The sequence below is a fragment of the Vanessa tameamea genome, chromosome 9 (assembly GCF_037043105.1).
Source record: "Vanessa tameamea isolate UH-Manoa-2023 chromosome 9, ilVanTame1 primary haplotype, whole genome shotgun sequence".
Taxonomy (NCBI): Eukaryota; Metazoa; Arthropoda; class Insecta; order Lepidoptera; family Nymphalidae; genus Vanessa; species Vanessa tameamea.
Genome location: NC_087317.1, coordinates 4,688,881 through 4,715,612, shown reverse-complemented (window position 1 = coordinate 4,715,612; position 26,732 = coordinate 4,688,881). Strand labels below are relative to the sequence as shown.

General features: G+C 30.7%; 2 protein-coding genes across 2 annotated transcripts in view; both read right to left on the bottom strand.

The window, feature by feature from the left end:
- Positions 1 to 5,261, bottom strand: part of LOC113395026 (uncharacterized) — a 33,349-nt gene extending 28,088 nt beyond the window's left edge. Inside the window, exon 1 of the mRNA XM_026632556.2 lies at positions 4,972 to 5,261. The gene's annotated coding sequence lies outside the window, so the exon portion shown is untranslated. The remainder of the gene's footprint in view (positions 1 to 4,971) is intronic.
- Positions 1 to 26,732, bottom strand: part of Mrps23 (mitochondrial ribosomal protein S23) — a 208,975-nt gene that overhangs the window by 49,672 nt on the left and 132,571 nt on the right. The gene's annotated exons all lie outside the window — the stretch shown is intronic.

Genomic DNA, 26,732 nt, shown 5'->3' with positions numbered 1-26,732 from the left:
CTTTTAAAGACTGGATCGGCGACATGAGATGTAAAAAGTTGTAACGCGGAAGAAATCTTGATTCTATAAAACAAGAAAGATTGAAGTCTCGCTTCGAGGAAATATTGACGAACGATAACAAGTAATATACAACAATAATGGAGAAAAAGTGTGCAGTAATGTTGCCATTGTAAGTCCACGAGGTGTAGACGGAAGGCGGCGTGGGAGTGAGGCGGCCGACCTGCTCCGCCGCGGGAAAATCTCACTCCTATATTTTGTTCACATGGACGAATGATAAGAAAAACTCGAAATCTCAATAATAAATAGCGATCATATACACAAAGAGACAATATCAATATTATTTTATGTGGTAGGGTTGATTAATGTAATAGTAAATAAGGAAAATAATTATACAATTAGGTACATAAGATAATGACGTATCTCACTATGAGAACATACTAATCTAGTTAAAAAATATAATATTTTTGCCTAAACAAATCTTATATCAGAGGTTATTTCGAAAAACCTAATGAAAACTTGAAGAATTGTGTTTCTTTCCATTTATTTAATAGAATAACAAAACTATTTTGTGTTTTTTGGCCATTTAGTTAATTAAACTTTAAAAATAAACGCAAGTCGATTCGCAACACGACAACTGACACGGGTTTTACAGACTGCTTTGATGTCGTATTGGTTAACTAGATTTATTTTTAATCTTTATTTACCGGTTCGAACTGCGGAAATACTTAAATAAGAATACTATTCGATGTATACAGAAATAAATTAAAATGATTAGCAACCAAATGCATAACGATTAAAATAGTTTTATCATTCAAGAATAAGAAGACGCCAATTTAGTCAGAGAATTTTTTACCATAAAAATATTATTATAGGAATTTTGTGTGTTTGTACTTTTTCACACTAAAATGATTTCTAATAAAATTGACATAGGAGTCATTTATGATATATAGCACCGGTAATAATTCATAATTATGTATAATTACTAAAATTAAATTTAAACTGAACAAAGCGGGCGATGTTGTTATTAATAATATCGCTTAAGTAATATAGGTTAAATTTGAAATGACTAGTTAACCGAAACATCGAAACAATTTGTTCAAGACATAATCAAATGATTAACTCTAATCAAAATTAATGTAATTTTCAATCGACTTTCTTTTTTGTACCAAGAAATTATTCAGGTTTAACGCCTAAATCGCCCCCATATTTTGTTAATTTATGATAACGCGTTTGAACAGAGCTAATATCGGCCAGATATGTTCGGTTTCAATTTCACCAATACTAAAGAGCAATAAATGTTGAATGATCATCGATGTTGATCGACAGGTTTCTTGGCCGCGGGCTCTTGTGCCAATGTCAATGCGGCTACCTCATAAAAGGGTATTGTACTTTTATGTAGAACACCGAATCACCTTCACAGCGACAAATGATATCAAATGTTTAATGATAAAAATAGCTTTTTAATATATAAGATGATTTCTCAAAATCAAAAATCAAATCAAAATACTCTTTATTGTACACCAGTAAACATAAAGTTGAATCACATTTAAGAAAGATGCACAAGAGGCGGCCTTATCGCTAAACAGCGATCTCTTCCAGGCAACCTTAGGGTAGAGGAAAGAAACAGATATAGAAACAACATAGATTTAAATGAAGCAAGTGATTGTGCACGTCTTACTTCAACAGGAAGAGAGTTCCACAGACGAATAGCCTGAACATTAAAGGAATTTGTATAGAATGAAGTCGAATGAGGAGGAATTTTTAAAAGTAAATTATCTTCAGAACGAAGCGTTCGATTATGAGTAGTACATAGAAATTTAAATTGAAAATCTCTTAAAGTTTATTAGAAAATGTATTTCTACTGGTGAAAATTGATATAATTTCATAAAATTATCATATCTTAATAGTCTGGCGCGTAGATAGCAAAATAAGTTTTTATTTAACAGTGCGCTAATCCACTATAATGTCGAAGTGGCACGAACTCTAAGTTTACAACATGGCTGCGCCGTACACACCATTGTGTTGCGAATTGTACTACTTATTACTGGAAAAATGTGTTCCACCCAACATCAATTAATAAAAGCAACAATACAAAGAGAATTGAAACGTGAAATATCGTTTAATTTTCACAATTAATGAATAGGTATCATCTAATAACATTAATTACTTTACAAAGACAATACTCTTATTGTATACAAAGACCTATTGGTGGAAACAGTTACTGTAACTTTGGCAGTAGCAAGTACGACCTTTGCTTTGACAAATATTTGCATAAGTCATACGGGTACTTGTTGCAGTCAGGACGTTTTTGTTTAGTGCACTTTTCGATAACTCAGGTTAATTAGTTTAATAGAATTATTGTGTAAAAAAATGTGTTTATATTTGTTTTATCATAGTTATTGTATTGTCGAACCTATCGATTTCCAAATACTATCGAGAGATTTTATTTATTTACGATATATTAGTATATTTTTGGGGATAAATTGCTATAATCGTGTCTTTTAATTAGATCAAATCCCTATTTAAATCATATCAATGCTCGATACAGATCGAAAATCATCTTGATATATGTATGTATCGAATACGAGGGATTAAATCGATAAATTCGTTGCATCAATATAATATGTAGGTCAAATCCTATTAAAAGCGTTAAAAGGAACGTGTATTATACAAAGTAAGGTAACTAATGTACTGCGGTTTGAGCGCGTGAACCCTGTCCTTTTAACTTAACGATTATGTGAGCGCAGTCAGATTTATCATTCAGTTTATATAAATATATACATACCTACTTCATATTCTTATGAACATTATCTTAATTAGAGCTTATTAAATCACACGTTACTAATTTAAAACAATTTAACAAAGGCAGAGGCAAAACAATTAACATTGTTTTTTTTCTGCTTCCGAATGTAGGGGGTAATGGAATTAAGATATTTTAATTGAACAGACGACTTACGAATGTATGTATTTTTATTGTTTACATTTAAAATTCCATATTAAAAATATCTGTGTGAAAACACTTGGCGTGTAAATTTGGCCTAATCGTATTATTGCTATGTACTAAACGTAAACGAATAAATAAATATTCGGTTCTGATAGCATTATATAATAACTTTCTGCAGCTCACCGTACAATAAATTAGTTTGTAAAGTACATTTTGTAGTTTCTGGAAGGAAATTGTTATTATATACTTAAAATAAAACGTTCAATAATTAATTGTATTAATACAAATAATTCGGAGTAGCGTTGGGTTAAACTAATTATTTTCTATTATATCAAAGTGATATACATATTATAAATATCAAATTGACGTTGTTGGCGACGGAAACTAACAAACCTCAAACATGCCTATGTTTTAGTTGATCATATTGATGGAATGTCAGTTTCAAATTACCCAATTGATATATGTACGTAGTATATCGTGGTAGGATAAACCTAAAAAAATATATACAAGTCAGAAATGTTTATTATAAAATATATCATATTATTATTAAACTAAAATTTTACTATGTTTAAAACTTAAATATAATGATTAGTTCTGAAATAAAGAGAACAAACGTGGAATGTTTTTTGGAGACCGGTTATTAAAATGTGATTTTTATTGATTAGTGACCTTAAAATGTTGGGTAATGATTAATAATGATGTAGAAAGATTATAAAAGGTCTTTTATTTATTTATAATTAACTTGACTGGTCCATTATCATTGCGATTATTATTACAATTAAGCGCGTGATACAGTTCAAGAGAGTTTCTCTACAAAAGATAATTTGTAAATAAAACTCATTTCTTATTGACCATAGATATTTATAATTTGTTAATAGTTTTTTTAATAATGTTTATTTATGTCTGTAAAATATAAAAAAAAAAAGATTTAAAGATCATGGTTAAGAAACATGTTTGCACAAAGATGTATTTAAATATAAATATATATATGTGGTTTTAGAGTGGTAAAGTAATAACAGTGTAAATATATCTTCTGTTTTTGTCGCTATATTTTGGAAAACGAGTAAGTTATTATAATGATTTATTTAGATATAGTTACAGACTTTACAACCGAAACTTAGTCATCAATTGGATTGGCAGATAAGAATATTATTTATTAAGAACGTAGACATATATAAAACTTATACAAAATAATTTACAACTTGCTTTGCTTTGATGCGAGTTTTTGAATAACTATGTATAATTTAATCAATTCAAGTATCTTATTGTTTGTTTTGCCTTCATAGTTTGGAGTTTTATAAAAACATTTTATTTGTATAATAAATAATTATTAATAAACACTAACGACATCAAGGGCTAATTGGGTAACTATGTACATAATTAAGCGGGCCAAGTCATAAGTTACAAGTGCAAGACAAGTAAATATGCACTAGTCACAATATTTACTAACTATTTTATTTATCGCTATTGTTGGCAAACCTACCGTTATCAAAGGAGAAACAGTATTAACGGCAGGGCCTTAACATTATTGAGTATTTAATTAAACGTATACGTTTAATAAATTGTATTTAGTTATTGAAAATATGTGAAATTAAAATAAATTGTTTTTCAAAGGCATTAGAAAAGCCTAGAAAAGAGTTCAACGCACTCCTTTAAATGACAAATTGAAGTAAAGTGGTCGATTGCCGGTACGAAAACAAAAATACCTAATATTTATACTTATTAAAACATTCGCAACCGAAAGTTTCTGAATCACTTAAATACATAAACACTAAAACACATTCTATGATGGTTGTTTTTAAGTGAATGTCATAGATATATTGTTGTTATATATCTCATTTTGTGTTTGTAGAATTGAAAATGTGTAACGAATACGAATCAGTGTGCCAAAGACACCGATTAGATTGCGAGGAAACGTATGACCTTCGATCTGTAATGCAGTTCATGGCGCGATCTCTTCTCGTCCGCATAAATCAGCTGGACAAGATTCCTATATAAATATAAATTGAAATTCAACACGTACTTACCGTAAACAGACGGCCGTAATGAAAATAAACCGTACACCTCCAATGTGCAAAGTCACAGAACAAGGTAAACAACACAAAGTAAAACTGTCCGAACGTAAATTAAATGAAAGTATCGGCGAACTCAAAAACTGATCTTCCAAATACACCACTTTTACGAATTATCGAACGCAACGAGTCAAGTTTCGCTTGCTGGAGCGTAAGCAGCACGTGTCCGGTGCGCTCGGCCGAGTCGAGACGAATGGATGGAACCAATGGCAGTGCCTGGCGTTCGCGGGAGCCGGAGTGCGCGCGAATTCGTGCATGGTTTGGACGCGCTGCCAGACAGGCCGTTTCCGTACCGGCGACGCAACGCAAAAGAAAATTGACTGCATTATACACTAATATGCATATAATCGGAAATCTCCCGACATCCGCTTGGGAAGAGTACCTTAAGGGACTAACTCCTGACAGTCCGCATGTTTTGCATTTCATACTTATAAGGATACATTTCTAACATTTTATTCAAAAATTTAATAAAAAGTCCTGAGTAGAGAAACAAAAATATTAAGCTAAAACCCGGTTAAGTATATTTCGAGTACACTAATGCGCTATAAAATTAATATATTGTTATTTCGCATATATTTATCTTCTAAACGATCTTTATTATCCCACGAGGCTGTAATTATGGAACTTATCTCTGAAGTAAATGGTGTCTTGTGATTTGCAAATAGCTATTTTAAGACACGAATAAAAGCCTTCATTTTAGCGCCGAAATGAGGGTAAAAATGAAACCCTCTCACTCACTATTTGGGACACCATAAAATTTCCTCTTTTGTAATATGACGATGATATATAAGAAAGTACAAGGTTTTGCTTTTGAGCGTTTTAAATTTATGTTTACATTTATAGAAGAATGCCGCTTACATGAAAGTAGAACATTTGTTTTTAATGAATTCAAGTTAAATTAATCACATGAAGTGCGTACTAAAACGAGTTGTAATCAATTAAGAACATACGACTATTTACTTACAGAGGATAATATGAAAAAAATATGTAAATTCAGAAAATCAATATAACACAAAGATTGGGAAATAGCCAATACAAAGATGCGTGCAAATCGCCGTGCCATAAGATTTTTTTCTGAATGAAGATTATAATAGTGTTCTCTTCAAAATGGAAATGATAATACTATAGGATCATATCTAACAAATACCTACTTCCTCGTCATATGTATGTACAGTACTTATGCAGTTTTGCAGCGATCATATATTTACTAAAGATTTAAAATATCATATGCTTAATTAAGCACTCTTGTCGGCGATATTTTACAAAACTAAATATAGAGTAAAAACTAGTTTAATAAAGTTACGGCTATCCATATATTCTACGAAAATTTAATTATGTTCGGATGAGTAATTTTAAATTTATAATATTAGATATAGATTCCTATTTACAAACTTGTTTCAACTTATAGGTTGTTCAATTATTATTATTATATAGTTACAAGTCACAACACATGCTTCACTCAAGGATGTAATGACCGCCTTGTTTAAATATCGCTATTGCTGCTAGCGAGAAGAACTGACTTGAAGATACTCAACTGTTAGGTACTTTTATCTACATTATTTTAAATATATGTAATTCTATTTTAAAAATGTATTAATTGGAACGTAATATTGATTGTTTTTATATCACGTATTATGACGATGTTCGTAAATTAATAGATGTTATTACATAATAAGTCTGATATTATGTTGCTATTTTTAAAGCGAAAATAAATTATCCGTAAAGCAATGAGAAAATAACATGTTGTGTGTGTTTTTTCCGTTTATGACCATGCCATAAAATACAATGTTTTGTTGTTTAAGAGAGGTCGCTTTTTTCTTATTAGCTGTAGCTATTTCTATTCGATACATTTAAATATGGATTTGATGTTTATTTTTGGATCATTATTATGTATGTCTATCGTGATAGTAATATGTGTAGGACATATCAAAAATTATATTATTAATTTATTTTAAACAACTACTCGCTTAGGCCGGACTTAAGCGGCCAAACTTAAAATCGTTAAATATATTTAGACACAGTATTGTACTACGTAGGATCAATACTTTGTTTGAAATTTTGTTTTTTTTTTAAATATTTTGAATACTTTTAATTTATTGGAAAGACTTCTTAAATACTTAGTATTAAGAACTAGAGATTCTAGTTCTTAAAACTAAGTATTTAAGAAGGTTATAAAAATATAGTTATGAATTTCATAAATATAAAAAATGCGTCAAATTACAATAATTTGTACGGCTATCCTATAATTCTGTAATATTTCCTCGCTAATGGACCTTTGAATGGGAACTATTCTAGTACGATTATTCCCAGGGAAGAGTTACGTTGCATTGTTGTGAATATTAAGTAATAATGGTGTGGAAAATTTGAAAAATGGGTTTATTTAAATTTTCATGGGAATTCAGTGTAATAAAAAAAGGAAATAGTTTCTTTGAACTCTATTAAAAGTCCATAATTTAGAAGATATAACAGTTATATATGACGAATCAAATTTGATTATAATTTTTTATCAAAATTTTCAAATTTCAAGGATCATTGCAGAGAAGGAAAAAAATGTCACCCAAAATTTATCACCGAAAGAGCAATGCTTTCAAATAATATATTTTACCGTAAACTTGATAAAAGTCGTTACCGAAATATTACGATGTACATTTAATGACCACAAGCATAATTTCCTGCTGGCTGTTACCATGTGAAAGTGAAAAGAATCGTGATTGTCCTGCTCTAATGACGATTATAAATACGGACGCAATAAGCAATAACGCCACATAATGCCTGATACAATAATTTCGGACAGTAGAAAGCCTGTAGTTTCGCCGGTAATCCGACGAGAGCGACTACAGATGTCACGAACATACTTTCTTTAAACAGGAGCAGTACCTTTATACTTACTGGTTTCATTAAAAACCACCTATGGCGTCATCAATATATACATATATGTATAATAAAAAGATAACAGAGCCGCGCCTGTATAAAAAAATATCAATATGCATTAAATATTTTTTGAAATATCTTATTCTTGATGATCTTACTCTTCGATGTTAACTAATTGACTGTTTTATAACCAAGGGAATATATAAAAACTAGTTGGAACCAAAAAATCATGCCGAAACTATACATATTTTAAGTTGGTTCAATGTTAGGTTTTAGATTTGGATATTGTTCAATTAGATATAGATATATAGATATCTATAATAAGATATATGCATATATGTTATTTAATTAGACATATAAAAATGATTTGGATTAAACATTCTCATTTTTTAGGTTATGTTACAAAATAATTAAAATTTGCTTCATGGTCAAATATTATATTATATGTCAATAAAAAGTTTATAAATTTGTCAAATATGTCAGTAATGGTTTTCAAATATAGAAATAATAAAAATACATTGATTATATGTCTTAACGAGGAATATGTTTTCATTTATTACTCGGAATATTTAGGAATTTGAAAGTATTTGTATTGAAATCAGATTCATTTATATTATTAATATTATATTAATACTTTTTGTGAACGTTTTAACATTTAAAAAAATAATAGAGTTTAAATCTTGTTAACGAGTTAAATGTATTTGCTTAATTGAATAAATCGGACTTCATTTTAAATTTCATATAACAATTGTTGGAAATACCAAATGTCGGTGCAAATAAATTATTAAACAAACGTTCGCGTTTTAAGCTTTGTTAAACTGTACAGTTCAGGTCTAGCACATATATTAATTAATACCACCCGGCCACCAGGACACAATACATATTTCCTCGTTGACTCCACCGAGCATGTGACGTAAGTATTCCAATTCTCCGCTTATAAGTACATATACGAGTTTCCTTGTATGATTTTTATGATAATACATTTAATAGATTAATCTGGAAAAATAAAAACAAAGAAAATATAATGTGTTAAGGTGTTTCACTTATAATATAAGCATGTATCAAAATTAGTTTTATGAACTCGTTATTATTTATTATCAAGTGGGAAATGTTATTACGGTTTTTAAATTTTGGTTGCATTTCACAATTTAGTATGGCCGGGATAAGTACGTAACAATATTTATTTGACATTCAATCATTTAGTTCCACTTGGATAATTATGACATGCTATGAATCACTTTAAATTTCGAACTTCGTACACTTAATGCAGATTCTACGATTATGTAAAACGGTAAAGGTTTTATATTTGAAGCCAATGTTACCACCCTTCAGTTTGGATAGACGTAAATAAATTTGGTAGATTATCACCCGAAACATCTAGATTTATTTACGATGCCGCTCAATATGAGATACATTATAAATGAATTATAGTTTTCCAATTTTAAAGACTTAAACTATATTCGAAACATCGTTGAGACATTTTTTATTAGTTTGATTAAAATTATATTCGCTTGATAAAATAAGCACAGTTTTAAGTCATTTCAAATATTGATATAAATGTTATTATATTTTTAAATCTATATATTTTCAATTGTGTGTACACGAGTCTTAAGTACAAGGACAATATCGATTCAGTATTGCGTTTCAACTGTCACTGGTAATAACTCACGAGTTTATCATATTTTATGCGAAATCCATTTATGTCAAAGCTTTTCGTAATCATATGGTTTTTGGTTTCAAATATCAAAGTAATTAATCTCAAGGATATAGATGTCGTAGAAGATGAAAATACGGAAATATTTTTTGCTCGAAATCAGTTTCTTTTTTCATAGTCAATTGTTATTGAGGAATGACTGTAAAAATCCTTTTCAGCTTTTTAGGATTATGGATTATTATGGTTTACGCTATATGTCTTGAATTAAAAAAAATAATGAACGCATTGAAAAGTGGTTTTTATTTTGATGAATCTTATTTTGTCACAGTATAGATTAAGTAGTTGTAATACATGCAGAAACTTGGCTTTAGTATTGAAAAAAAAACAGACAATTTACATACCAAAACAAACTTAATTGCACTTTGATCCCACGCATTATATAGAGTAGTTGTTTTGTCAACCTGACACTGCGTAGTCGAACGATAGGGTGTCAATAATTCTAAAAATAAAAGTATATAATTTTTATTGTAACAATTACTTAAGCAAATTAAATATAAACTACGATTGTTTCGATTTTATTCCAATCTTTATATAGTTTTACCTTGCGTAAAATATCTTTTGTTAAATTAAATAGTTAAATAGATATGCCATCTGACAGACAATTTAAAAATATTATAGAATTTGTTTTAAAGAAAACATACCCGATCCAATCGTTTTTTTTTGGCATATCTTTTCCAATATTTACGTTACGTGTAAGTCTTGGCTCTAAGAAACGACTGCGCGCGACTTTCTGTTGGTATTTATTTTAAACGTATGCCCGGTTACCTGTTCACAGGTGGCCCACTGCGTAGTATACTGTACTTTGAGTATACATATCAATTTGTCAATGTCACACTTCATTTTGGTTGTAATTAGTAAAAGTACAATATATTAATTTTTGTTATCCGGTCGTTGTAAGGGCTAGATAACAGATATTGTATGAAATATTCGATACAAAGTTTATCGAACTCTTATATTTATTAAAAAGTACTACTAGGCATTTGTCTATTTTGTTACAAAATACTTGCAACCAAGCTGTTGTATAGAGCATAAAATATTAGTATTTTTAAAATATTTATCGTTTGAATATTATGTAAGACAATACATAATATTCAAATAAAACATGGATGGATGTGGAAATGTTAAGCGCTTATACGAGAAAAATATAAGGCAATTACTTTCTTAAGAAAATGTTAAGGTTCCCAATATTATTGTCCTGTCAGAAGTTCACGTAAAGGAAAGTCAAGAGCATGGCTCGGCTATTCCTGTTTATTATGTAGTGTCAGTAGAATTTATTATTGGTGTAGCATAACAGAGAAGCGGAAAAGCCTTCAATATTTTTTTTATTGAATCGCAATGCGTATGATACTAAAAGAGATTTTTCAAATCAATGTATTGCTTTTTTATAGTATCATAAAATTAATTAATCATTTCAATAAAACAATGCAATAACCTTATCCTCTTATGACAATAGATACAGACATGATTAATTGCTTAATGAATAATCGAGTAAATGCATTCACGTGTAAAATTATTGAAGGTGAAATGTGAAATTAATTAAATTCTCCGTACGATGACTCCATATAAAGTTATCACTTACACAGCAATTCGATTGCATTCAACCTTATAATACAATTGTTGTCACATGCTAATATCCATAAAAGCTTATTGTATACTTTTACGAGTGTAACTTGATTTGTTTCACTCTAAAAAGCAACATATCATTAAGATATTGGTTGGATAGTTTAATACAGTTAGAGAAACTATTGTTGTGTTTCGGTTGGAAGGATGAAAGAACCAGTAATATTAGAAACCCGAGAGACATAACACCTCCGTTTCCAGTGGTTGGCGACTCGTTGGTTGGGTAAAAATTAATATTATTTCTTTCACCGTGCCAGGTTTTGGTTATCACTTACCACATGTGCATTTAATTGATGTTATAAATAAATTATTATTTTTAAACATATTGATTTTTACTTTAAGTGATTGTTCTGTTCTCAAACTGTTCACGGCGAATTATTTCTAAGTGAGCCTGCAAATAGTTCGCTATACGATATTGGACAACATAGTACTGTTCAAACTTTTCATTCAATTAACTATCTGGTGGTCTGGCTGTTTAGTTTGCAAGCATCGTTCGAGTTAATGGAACACTATGACAATATATTTCTATAATGAGACGTGGTCGAGGACGACGATTTGAATTTAAAATATTTGAACGTTGACAGATTCTTCCTTATGTTCGTGACTCCGGAAGTCTCTCTAATCAGTACGCAGTGCAGCTAGCATGGGGAACAGGGGCGATTCGATGGCAATTGACGCACACATCATCTGTCTGCTTTTTCTTTGTTCCTTTTGAATTTATTACATATATTATCATGTATTTTGATTAATATTTAATATTCAAGAATGAATGTAAAATTTAAATCAGATTTAAATTGACTTTACTAGTCGGCGTATCAATTACTCTACCAAATTATATCAATGCCGTTCATGTTTGAAAGGTATCGCATCGTTTGTTTCAGTTAGTATATATGCAGATGATGGAGGTGTAACATTTTTGATTCCAATGTTTTGACAAGCTGAGCCAACTATTCTCAGGTCAATTGTTTACGTGCCTTCATCCCTTTTATAAATGGAACGAAAATTTGTCTTGTAGTGCTAATAACATTATGAAGTTACTTTATTAAATTGAACATAAAAATAAATTTAAAAAATGGATATCAATTTTGGTTACAATAACAGATATATATTTATTTATTATAATGTAACCAGATTGACGATTCCCTATCAAAGTTATCTTAGTATTGAATTGGAGATGTTAATACGTCACTGGAAGCTCTATATGTAAAGGTCAAACGTCAGTTTCTCTACATTAAACCGCCCGTAACGATATTACGCCTCAGTTTCAAATGGCAAATATAACATTTAAGCAAAGCAATGCAGCGGATCAATTTACTAAAATAACTTATTTGGACGAATCATTTCATTACATAGACATATTTTTTTCAGCAAAAAGGAATTATTTGTGAATGTAAATTAAAAAATCGAAGGTAGGCACATTAATTTTACGCTAAGTTGACCATTCTTTAATTTAAATGTAAGATTATTTAAATGTAATTTTATAACTAATATATTGATAAGTAAATAATCTATTTAAATAGCCTGAAAAGTAATGTTGGTTAATGTTGGTTGGTTAAAAGAAAAATGAATCATATTTAAAAATAAATAATGCTCGTTTTTGTTTGTATTCAATGCGCTTGAACCATATACATTTGATTGAGTTAAGCTTTATACAGTTTTTGTTGGCATTCCCGTGAATGTTTCTGGCATAAAGGTTCGAGTGGTGCGAGAATCGTATCAAACAATTTATAAAAAAAAGTTGTATTCCAACGCATGTCTTTTTGCAGTATCACGTGAAACGAAAACAATAACTTATTAACCAATAAAATATTCAATGCATTTGCCAGTTCAATCACTTAGTGCGTGTCAGTTTTATTTTTTGATTTGATTACAAGTTTGAGTTATTATTATTGGTTTTTTGTGTATTACAAATTCTGTTCAGTAATTAAAATAAATAAACCTACTTCAAATATATTCAAAAATAATATAGGCTAATTGGTTTTTTTTTAATTGATTTTATGTGTATCACAATACTGTCGGTCGGTCGGTGCTAAAATATATGAGATGATTTTGCCCAAATTTTTACATAAAATATGCTTAAACTGCGATTGTCAATCGATTGTTAGGCATTTTTTTTATTTTAGTAATACAAAGGAATGAATTAGGAGTACACTTAAGGAACACCCAAAATAGATTTAAATTTTTATAAGCTTAAAATAATCCGCTAAAAAATTTCGATAATTTATTTTCTGGTATGCTCTTATTTAATTACTGAGAATGATCTAGTTTTTATTAAGTTACATATACATATATTGCAATAATAATAACTCCTTAAGTTTACTCCTGAAATGTTTTTTAGGAGGCGGATTATTTATAGTCTTCGTAAAATTTATAATTCCTTAATGAATGCAAGTATTAATACTTTATTAATTTTATATATAAAACATATATATGAATCTGTATAAATATAAAACAAAATAGCATAAGTTTTACATATATAAAGTATAAATGCGTTTAAAATATTTAATCATATTAAAATCTTTTTACCAAAGTTATATTGCCATTTTACTGCCTATCACCACATATGACACACTTATGCTATCAATAACAGTGTATAGTTTGGAACTAACCTAAAGTGCCTATTGGGACTTCCTCAATTGTTAAATTGGTCTGTCACCCATATTCGATCTTATGCTGATTCACACTGCGAGGGCACTGGATTTAGAACACTGAATCTTAGAGCGTAAATGAGAACAAATATGAGATTGTTGGACTCTTTTTTACGTCTGCCCCAGAAGTAAAGTGTGTGTTGCATAAGGTTAATGTGTTTCTTCTAGAATACGCTGTGTAGTGTGGTATCAATGTTATATTTTACATCTGAATACACTAACGATTTTAAATTGTCTTGTAATCCTAAAGAAAAATAGTATCTTTCTTTTTTATTTTATCAAAATAGTATGCCCATATCACATTTATAATATTATTTTAGGTAAATTAAGTAGATTTAAATTTATTATATATAATTTTGTTATAAAACTTTGCAGACATTAATTATAAGGATAATAACAAAATACGATGTACACAAAAATTTCGCGTGGGGAAGCTTAATTACTTGTAACATAATTAAAACATTTAAACGAGTTACGTGATATTTATGGGAACATACCGGATTAAGTCCAGCGGTTACGTGATTCGATAGAACGTGTGACACTTTTTTTATTCATTTTAGTTGAACAAGGAAATGAAAGATTGTTTGGCAAGTGGAACTCAGCACTCAGTCCACAGTACACTGCAAGAAACTAGTAAACGATTTTTATATTTTCAATGCATTTCCAACTATTTCATCAACGGTCACCCTTTAAATTGGAACACTAATAAAATGGAATCAATCCGAGGGGCTTGCATAGAGCCTTACTACCGAAAAAGATCGAACTAATAGCGTGTTAAGCGGGCAATTGCCACAATTTTCACTTGTTTAATTTGTATTTACAATTGTGAGATAGGTTGTAATTACCCCATTTACAGTCTGTTACTGTAATATAGAGTGAATATAAACAATTGTCCCAAATAAACCCTTACAGTATTTATTTTACGAAGATATTCGAATACGAATAACGTAGGTATGTAATTACATACATATGTATTCAGTTTAAAGTATAAAATTAGAATGTATAATATATGTTATTATTTACTTTCATTTCTTAAAATTTATACATTCTTTTCAATGTTTGAATCTAGATATCATTCGTTGCGTTAAATTCATCAAATTAATTCAAGAAAATAACGCATTATAAATATATTAAAAGTGATAGTTACTTTATTCTATTTTTATTCATGTATTAGGACAAGATTATCTACAATTTATCTTAAGCTAGCTGCTCCGCGCGGTTTCACTCTCGTCAAAAACTCTTGCAACCCGTAGGTCGTTGCGTGATATTATATTTATAATCCAAATTGAAATTGAAGCGCTTCAACGTATTATACACAAACAATACATTTTATATATTTTTATAAAAATGTAATATCACATAGGTTCAAAGGTAATACGTTAATAATGTTAACTATACAAGTTTTTATTATGTCAAGTTGTAACACTAGTATGTTAATTGTACATATAAACACATATTCTTTGTAATTCGAAGCACTCTTTATACATACGTTATCGTAGAAACATAAGCGTCGTTACATCAATTGATTTAATGACAAATAAACTGGCCGGAGTGATTCAAGGGACACGATTCAATACCATAAATGATTTCTTGTACACAAGATATATTTCATAATAAAGTTTTATTACTCAGAGATCGCCAGTATTATATTTAAGGATATGTTCCCTCAACGAGCGATCATAAAAAATACCGGTCAAGGGCAATTTCTTTTTATTTATAGGGTTCTGTGTTTTAAAACAATCAACGATTGAAATATTGAATAAAGGCGTATCGAGCATAAAGTAAATACGGGAACGGCTCGTAAATATCCCACTGTTGGGCTAAGTTTATTCTACGACGCTGCTTCACTGAGGATTATTGAGATAAGTCATAATCCATAATATACCAAAAGATTCGTGATTAATACGATTCGGCTTTATCATAATGCTTTCCCTTACCTTTACTTCAGGATGAATTATGAACAAATTAAGAGTGAAACTCATTAGTGATTGAACCAGATTTGAAGTATTGATATATATATATGTTAGAGATAATTAATTTACACGGGTATACGAGCTCATTTATTAGAATGACAATAACACACAACGTGATTAACGTTTTAAAGATTGTCAGTTGGGAGATGTCAATTGTAAAGAATATAAGACGGGCACGTATTTTGTTACACAGCCGATTGATGGAAATATAAAGATTTAATGATGTATCTGTCAGTGTGTGTTCCTTTGTTGAGTGAGGCACTTGGTCTCTTGGTCTTGGGACAGCGCCAGCGCCAGACGTGCGTACTGACTGAATTAGTAAAATCAACATATCGGACGACAATAATAATCGTTTAGATGGCTATCCATGTGAATCTCCGACAGCAGCGGTGGGATCGATTCCAAAATCATCCCATGTCTACTGTAATGCCTGCTACTCGAAGTCAAGACTATTTTCGGTGAGAACGTTAAGATCAAGAAAATAATGAGCGGGTCCATCGACATCCAGAAACGAAGGCTATGGCATGCCTTCATATAAGAAGTTGTATTTAGTAGTTGTATACAACTCGTGGACGAATTATGAAACCAGATGTGCTGCCTTCACTCTCAGGGACGCGCTAAGAAATGGACCGTGTGTTCATACCCGTTGTGTAACACTTGGGAACAGTTCATATCGACAATGTGATTCTGCGACTTATTTCGCGACATGGTGGAGTACACGAGCGACCAGGCGGCGAGTATTCTCGCAACAAGGTGGCGTTGATAGACCGGCTGGATACTGTTTGGGTTAGTCCAACAAAATTGAGGTGGTGATCACCGGTATAACGGACTTCCAGGTATGCACAGATTTACTTATAACTTTCTAGTTTTGTGGCACTTGATGGGCATTAAAATACGTACCTTAAAATTAAGAATCTAAAGTGACATTCTGATAAGACGCGAAGTGAATATGAAACTCCTAAGCGTCCCGGAGTAGATGAGTTATCTACCGAGCGTCATTATTGTAAAAAGACAACTTATTTGAAGCGTCACTCTTTACTTTTACGTGATAAAAATGAGAATAAGGGTACCACGCGTCTGTCGATGAATCTAGTGATAAGCTTAACTCCAATACTGTGCGTGATAGTTACCTTTGATGGTATACAAAAGCTCATGCATCCGTGATAGAATATCTAGCTTCGGAACCTATTTTGACAATAGTTGATCCTAGTAAACCGGTTGAACTGCAACCAAACACGAGTTTGATTATAAATGGAACAATTATTCCAAAGGGTTGTCAAACATTTAGTCGCTAAAATATTTCGTTGGCAATTAATTCAAAAGTTTCATGATGATTTAAAACACGTAAGCTGGAATATGACTGTGTCTAAAATTAGAGTATTTTTGGTTTCCGGACATGACTTTGTCTGTAAGGAAGTATGTTGATCACTGCTTACCGTGTAAAATTAATTGGAATCACTGGTGAAAAGCAATCTGGTCATTTTGCGCTTAAGTGCTAAGCACAAAATGACCATGAACTGGTTTGATGAGCAGCTCTAACTTTCGTTTTTCTTTTTTCCTCATAATGCATCTTTTTTTTTTTCTTTTAATTTAATATTATTTTTGCATATGTATCTATCGACCTAGTAAATAAACCAGTGTGGCATGTATTTTTTATATATATTTGTCATTTAATACTTTTTAATGTCACTGTTTGCTTTCCTAATAAAATAAAATAAAGCTGTTACGCTTTGTTGAAAGGTGGATTGAAAGCCTTAATGCTTTTATTCCTGGTGTTTTGGCGAAAGCTGCTACGTTTTATAGAAAGATGGATTGAAAGCCTGATCTCTTTATCCTGATGATCTGTTGAAAGCTATTACGCTTTGCAGGGAGGTTGGGCTTAAATCTGTCAAATCTGTTTTGGCCTAAGGTTGATGCTGAAAGCTGCAACGCTTTGCAATACGCTAGAGCTGTAACGTGCTGAAAGCCTTTACGCTTTGCCTTGAGTGAGGTTAAAAGCTGTCTGTAAACGCTTTACCTGTGTGCGCGCCATGTGCTGTGCCATCTAGGCTGGACGTGATGTCGAGAAGCAACGCGAGAGCGCGTTGAGGAGCAGAATGGCCGTGTTAGAGATAATTAATTTACACGGGTATACGACCTCATTTATTAGAATGACAATAACATACAATGTGATTAACGTTTTGAAGATTGTCAGTTGGGAGATGTCAATTGTAAAGAATATAAGACGGGCACGTATTTTGTTACACAGTGTAATCACAGGCACAAGGGACATAACATCTTAGTTCCCAAGGTTGGTGGCGCATAGGTGATGTAAGGAATGGTTAATATTTCTTACAGCGCCTTTGTCTATGGGCGGTGGTGACCACTTAACATCAGGTGGCCCATATGCTAGTCCGCCAACCAATGCCATAAAAAAAAAACACAGCCGATTGATAGAAATATAAAGATTGAATGATGTATCTGTCAGTGTGTGTTCCTTTGTTGAGTGAGGGACTTGGTCTCTTGGTCTTGGGACAGCGCCAGCGCCAGACGTGCGTACTGACTGAATTAGTAAAATCAACATATCGGACGACAATAATAATCGTTTAGATGGCTATCCATGTGAATTCCGACATATATATATATATATATGTATATAATATTATAATTAAGTAATAATTAATTAATTTGAGATTCACGTATTCTATCCACTGAGTCATTTCGTGTGTTATTTATTTGTGATCAAATGTGACCATTTAGTGCTATTTGTATATAAGATCGCAAAACAAGAGCTGATTGTAAATCGATTATTTAACTGTATTTTATTACATTTGTTTATTGTTTTTATCATTTCGTTTACATATACTATATCATAATGTAGTTACTATTCGATTTTAAAAATATCTATAGAATTTTACAACTAGATAGGAATTTAATGTTATTCGAAATTCACATCGAATTTTGTATCAGTAATATCTCTAACGACATGAAACAGCCGTATATATAAAGATACCGATATTATTATTGTATTTTATTTCCTATTTCGCCAAAATAAATTGATTTGTCACTTATCTCAATAGTGGATATTGATATTATGAGGTTAAAAAATGTTAAAGATTTGTACCAAGTGAGATCGAAAGTAAGGTCAACAGAATAACACAGCTGCAGAACATAGATATTTGAAAAAATGCTTAAGAAATAAAATCTCCTATAAATATTCAGGTCTCTTATTTATTTGATTCGTCGTTCATGGTCATCATCTGTGTATTTAACAATACAGAAAAATCATTCAAAAATATATTTTTATTTAGCATTCAGTTTGTGACGAAAGTCTATCATCGTACCGTTTTAATACCGTTTTTTTAGTTTTTTTATTAATAATGCAATTTTTTAAGTAAAGGTTCAAAAAATATATTAAGAAGCAGCAATATTGTATTGGTGAGATTGTTGGACCGCAACACATAAGTTCACACCCACGGCACGCACTTCTGACTTTTCAAAGTCATGTCGGTATGGATTAGTTATTTTTCGATGTTTTTAACTTACATTTTACATAAAACCCGTTATTTTGACTTATTTATTAAATTTGTTCCGCGGTTATTATTTTAGATTTACTAAAGACTATTATTTAATACGTGTTATTTATATAAAACGGACCATTTAGTCAGCGCACACTGGTAAAGCAGCACGGTCGTGTATTTTTTTCTAGCTTTTTTTTCACAAATAGCATTATTTCAGTCTAATATTACTGAAATAATATATAGCCTATGTTACTCCTGGACGATTTAAATTTTTACTCCAAAGGTAAAACAATTATTAAAATCGGTTGAGTGGTTTCAGACTCTATCAATTTAAACATCTTGTATGCTATCCCGTTGAAGCTGTTCATTTTCCGGAATGTAAACTTATGTACTATATAGAGTATAACCTATACCTGTGCCAAATTTCATCCAGATCAGTTCAGTCGCTCTGGCGTGATTGAGTAACAAACATTTATCCACCCAAACTTCGTATTTTGTCTTTGACTTTTTTTACTTTGATACCTAATAAAATATTTGGAACAGATGGAAATTGGGTGTTTTGCACTTTAGTATAGAACTTAGTAGGGGTAAATTTAGCACGGGTAGACATCCCACGTAACCCGGTTTCCCCCCAGGGGCCCAGGCAAGGCATTTCTGAAGGTTGTCCCTGCGTGAAAAAAGAAGTTCAGCATGTATATGTTTCTGTCAGACTGCTTGTCACGTGCCAGAAGATATATTTTGTAAGTTACATTACATAATTTACATCATCTTATTATATATCTAACGAAACAAGAAAACAGACAATTCAACGTAAATGGAGCTTTAAATTTACAATAAAATGCATACAATTTTGGTTGTTTATAATACTTTAAGTTATTTGCATTTCAAATCTAATGGACCCTATATTTATTTGAATTATAGAAGTCACTAGTTTAAGTTCAGTTAAACATTTTACTTACATCCTGTTTATATTTGTGGACTTCATCTAAATAATATGTTTGAAGTTCCAGAACTTAAAATATAATATGTATTTAAAGTTTTACAAGGGAACACTATTTAATACACAGGATAACATAGTTATCAAGTGCATCGGCTGTCGCTGGGTATAATTTTTTTTTTATCAATTACAATTTGTTGTTTTTGGTCTTCGGTTCGTATTTTAACTTTTAATGGTGTCGTTCCGGACGTCCCACTTACGATTCTCGTACAAGTCGCGGCTCGTCATACTGTCAAGAGATCATTACGTTTTTCTCACTGAAATAAATAGGCAGTAATTGGTCGAAGGAATTCGTTCGGCGTCTTTTATAACTAAATATAATATATTTTTTGTTGGTCCATGTCGCTGTGCTTGAAATGAAAACTCAAATTTATGTTTACTTAGTAACCAGACATCTTTTTTAAGATCTTTGCAAGAAAATCTATATAGCAAATAGTTTACAAAATATTCAAGAACGTTCTTATTTTTTCAGATTCAAAACAGAAAAGCGGTACTAAAAATTGCTTAGTTTCTTTAACAAAACCTGATAGCTATTTCCTGTGTATAAACTACAAACACGTGATAGTTAGTAGATTGTAGCACGTGTCAACGTGTGTTAGCTCGCCATGCGCGTGCGCAACCCGTTGATACGGGTGGATTGCAAAAGAGAGTAGTTTTAAGTATGTCTTAAAAATAAACCTTATGCCTAGACCGATAAAAACTATATGCATATAAATCTCTTCTCTAGACTAGTACGGATTCATAAACCTTACAAGGGAGTCTTATATTGTAGTATCTATAGCTATAGAAATAAAGACTATTTTTTAATTTAGTACAGCTTAATCTTAACATAAACGCTATGTGGTTACCATTCCACACACATCATTATCACATGTTTAGTGATTACTCATCGCGAGAGAGAGAATTTGTCATTAGACATGAGTCAGCTGTTATTATTGTTGTGGTTTATTAATTACTTTTAAATATTTTTTCAAATTTTATATTATATAAGCGTTTAGTCACAGTTGATGTTAGTTTTATTTAAGTCAGTATATGAATCTTATATATAAGTATTATTGTCAAGAAAGAGGTAAATTATATTAAACATAGTTTATGTTATAAATATTGATTTTGATAATAATCAATGTTTTGTTGTCATTAGATATTATTAATTAAGGATTCTCGCTTAAGTAAGTAGTTAGTTATTAGTCGATATTTACAATAAATAAATTAAGGTACGTGCGGCATGTATGTACTGTTGTGGCTATTTTGTATAATAAGTTATTTTCCGTATATTTCAAACTAACCCTTTACTGCTTTACGATATACTGTACTGAATAAATGTTTAAGCTAATTTAAAGTTACTCTACAAAGGCAGAAAATTTAACCTCATTAAATGCACTTCAATAGGAATACTTACAAGTGCTGCACGCGCTGTTTCCAGGTCGTGGGCTAAAGACTTTTCAAAGCGAAGCACGTTACGTCATGTTAACAATATTTGCAAAAGAAACCTTAACATTTATAATAATAATCATGTTATGAACATATTATTTTGATACTATTCATCAACGTCATTGAAATACTTTGTTTCTAAAATGTATTTATTAATTTTTTATTCTATATTCACTATGTAGTATGAAGCATATTATGTACTATCTTGCTTGTGCTAGTGCAATATTAATTATACCTTATATAATCAATAGGAGCTGAGATCGAATCCGTAATGTTGAATGAAACGTTTCCGATGCGAAAACGTCATTTCTTTAAAATAAAAACTGGTGTAATACACACATGTACATTATGTGTGCATTACACCTGTTTTTATATATTTTATTTCAGACATAATTAAATCAACAGTAATATAAAAACTCTTTGGGCTTATTAAACAAACGGTAGACATATCCACATCATTCAATGTTTACAACTTTAACTTATAAACGCGATGTGATCGGCACGCGCGATTTACGACCATGTTTTATGTCTGAAAACTGTGATGTTTGACATTTGATTATTCCGTTTTGTTTCTATTAATTGTTTGACTATAATTGTTAATAATTAAAATATTTATATATAATACTAGCTGTATAATATGAAGCCGTAGAATATGAATATATTTATAAATTAACTTAAAATATTACGTTAATGTAATATCTCTTTGTATTCGACATAGGTGTGTTTTTCAGTCCTTAGGGTAGAATATTCAGAAACGCTTAAATGCGAATCAACTCATTTTTAATCGGTAGCCCAAAAATAAAATTTCGGGCTTCTAACTTCAAAATGACAGACTTCCAGACTAACTTGAATACAAAATAGTAACACCTATTTTTCTCTTTAGGCCTAAAATATCAAGAAACGCTTAAATACGTATCTACTCATTTTTAATCAGTAGCTCAAAACTAAAGTTTCATGCTTCTAACTTCAAATATGACGGTCTTCCAGACTAACCTGTATACGAAATCTCAAACTCTATTAAACCCCGTAGAGATAGAATATCTAGAAACACTTAAATACCTAGTTACTCCTTTTTAATCAGTATCCCAAAATTAAAGTTTCATGTTTCTAACTTAAAAAATTACGGACTGTCATACAAACGTTCAACCTATTTTTCACCCCCTTAGGGGTAGAATTTCCAAAATAGCTCCTTAGTAGGTGTCATGATATGTTAGTTTACAGCCTAAAATATAAGTTTTATGCTTCTAATTCTAAAAATGACAATACTTTCAACAACTTACAACCTTTCATCCCCCTTTTCAACCCTATACAGTACTTTTTCAGAATAAAAAGTAGCCTATGTCCTTTCTCAGGCTCTAGACTATTTGTTCAGTATCCAGTAGTTTTGGCGTGAAAGCGAGACAGACAGACAGAGTTACTTTCGCATTTATAATATTAGTATGGATTTTTTTCTTTACTAAATTTAGAGAGTAAGCAAAATATATCCAAAATCACTTAAATTCGATACTAAACGTAATAGTATCAATATTTTCGAGTTCTTATGATTTATCTAATGTTCCAAAATGATTAAATATGATTAAAATTGTTACACACTTGCTAAAAATAAATTATTTCTGAGTTTTATTTAGTTATTCCCTTATATTCCAGATATATGAACTTGGTGTTATAGTTCGTTATTTGAAGGCTAAGGTATATCACGTCGTAATAAGCACAATGTGGGGAATCAGGTCAAGGCTGACGTAATCGTAAACAGTTAGTTGTTGTTGATCATTGTATGAATATGTTTGAGTAACATTTTTAGGGTACCGGTTGTCACTGCGTGTTCTAATGGTTCTATAAAATGTTCTTAGTAATATTAGTAACTTCTTTCCACTTTATTCTGATATAAGAAATATGTATTTCTACAGTAAGTGTTAATCGAGTTAACGACTAAAGTAAATACGTTTTAAATTATACGGAGGCGTGCGCCATGAAATCCTTTACACTTGAGTCACCAAGGTGTTTCGTTTTTTTTATAAAAAATAGATCAGGCCTCTCGTTTCCTCTTCACTATTTATTCAGGAAAAAGTATCTCTTCTTTCATCCGAATCGGTGAATCACGACCATGGAACTAACCGCAAATTAGTTGTAGTTGTTTTATCTGAAGTTTATTGTGAACAATCATGATACTGTCCCCTGACTCATGATCTCAGGCCGTGATTTCTACAAATCGTCTTAAAATATGCGTGAACTCTTTAACCATTGTTTTCGTACAAACAATGTTTTAGAAAGCGAAAATAAAATTTAAACGTTTAATGTTATTTCTAAAAGAAGTTTTATAACTTATTTCAATCCCAATTGTCACGATTTTTTTTCTCATAATATTGTAATGTTGTTATTTTATAATATTGTATATTCTGAGTACATTGGTTTCATTAATTAACAAAGCTGACAAGTATTGTTGTGTATATTGATTTTGCTAATGATAAATTTAATTAGAAATTTCGGTTGCAATTCTGTTAGTAGGTTTCCTATTTTAGTTTACAACAATACAACTAGTTCATTTGTTTCGCGTTTATGTAACCAAAATGTATAATATTTGTAATTGTTTCATTTTTTTAATGAATTATTACATAATTTTGAAGGTTTACTGGCTCCTGTTCTCATTGTGTGGGTACGTCTGAGAGAGTACACTAATCAGTTATTTTATTAACAAAAAGCAAAACTTAGTATTGTTGTATCCCCAAACGAATGTTGAGCAGGCTAGTATAGTATATCTAGTTTAGTGAACAAGGGACATAATATCACACATTCCAGGGTTGGAATGGTTTGTAGGGCCTTCAGTGGCAATACATTTGAATAGGAGGTAACCAATAGAGGCCTTTTTATTCTACTGTTTTCTAAAATTAATTAAAAATAGAACGTCTCAATTATCGAATTAAGTTCTAGAATTAACGAATTTAAATCCAGTTATAACAAAGGAATTTGATGAGAAAGTTTATTCACGTTCGAATTTTTTTTTTTGTTGGAAATTTCGTTGAATATTAATAATATTCGTACTTATACAATGTATCCATTTCTATTATGACGTATGTTGTTTGAGTGAGAGTGAATATCATGTTGCTTTATTATTGCTCTATAAATATAATCAGCGTCAAAATAATCTCAACTAATGAAAACAAATAAACCTCAGTCATAACTAAAAGCAAAGTGAAAACAGAAATACGCGTATCAAGTTTTTTGTATATTGGTTTGGATATTGGTTCAAATATATGAAAATTGTATTACGAATAAATGCAAAAATGAATATAAAATAACAAAACATTTCCAAATTATATACTCTTTGTGTGTATATTCTCAATACCCGATTGATTCGTCGATTGTGAACTGACATAGATTATTTTTTTTATAGGATTGCTTATGCTTCAATTAGCCTGTTACTTTAATTTACTTTAACCTGTTACGTTAATTAGCCTGTTAATGTTACTTGTCCTATGGCATTCTGCTCTATTGCAGAAGAGGGCTATTCGCGAATTATACATTGGTGGTAGGTCTTTGTGCGAATCCGTCTGGGTAGTACCATCACCCATTCATCATATATTCTAACGCCAAACAGCAATATTTATGATTGCTATGTTCTGGTTTAAAGGGTGAGTGAGCCAGTGAACTACATGCACAAGGTACATAACATCTTAGTTCCCAAGGTTGGTGGCGCATTGGCAATGAAGGGATATTTTATATTTAATTTACACCGATAATGTTTGTGGGTGGTGGTGACCACTTACCATCAGGTGGCCGACTTACCCATATAAAAATACCTACCTATATAAAAATATAGTTCTTTACTGAAGAAAGATTTGTGACTTTGTCTTTTGACTAATTTGCCCTAAGAGTGATTGACCTAACTTGTTGATTGAACATTATATGACTCAATGTAGTCTAGGAAGTCCGGAACATTATATAAATCAAATTTACTAAAAACTTATTTAATAGTTGCTTTACTTTTTTATATAAGGAGTTTAAAGGTCAAACTGTTTGTTATAAACAATGTTGAGAAAATTGTATGACAAGAATGCAATAAGAATCAGTAGGCAAGCTTTTAGAAGACTACTGAAACTGCATTTGCAAGACAGCTCGCCAGGAATCAAATATTTGATTTCAATTTTGTGGCGCAGCCGCTTTGTTTGCTTTTTATCTGTCACTAATATAGATTCCTGAATCTGCTTTGTAGGGAGGAGATATTAAGGCGTGCGTTCTAGCTTTTAATATATACACATAGTAATATATTTACTTTATTTTACAAATATATTTAGCATGATTATATATATTAGCATATAATGGAGGAAATTCGTTTAAAAAAAAGAATCGACAATTATTTTATATTAGTACCTATATTGAGAGAACAACTTCTAAATGGGGGTATTCCTCACGAATAATTCTTAAAGGTCGGGGTAACCTACTTGTTCTTCGTTCTAGATAAAATAACCACGTTATTAAAGTTCCTGGACATGATTGTTTCACTTCCAAGGTTTAATAAAAAAAAACATAAGTATATAACTTTAATACACTTACGATGAGAAACTATTTTTTTAAATTAGCAATTGAACATTTTACAAGCTTTTCGTGAAGTCTGATGTACATACCTATAAATTGACATTATCAAATATAATCATACAAAAAGATTCAAAATTTGATGATTTAGATGCTTAAGATATACTCAGTATATTAAATGCTGCTGTAAGGTATTAAATCATAATATGAATTTATTATACTCAGCTTCCGATGATCGCGTGTCTTTATCGGGAACTATTTAGAATACGAAATATGTTTTTTCCGCCGAACCAGAGATCAACACAGGAAAGAGTACATTATTAAGATACGATATTATGTAAATCATAAATTATAGTGTTATAATGCGATGTGTTTCCGTCGATTACAAGTTATTTTGACACTTATAAATCAGTTGCGTAAGTGCAGTCATTG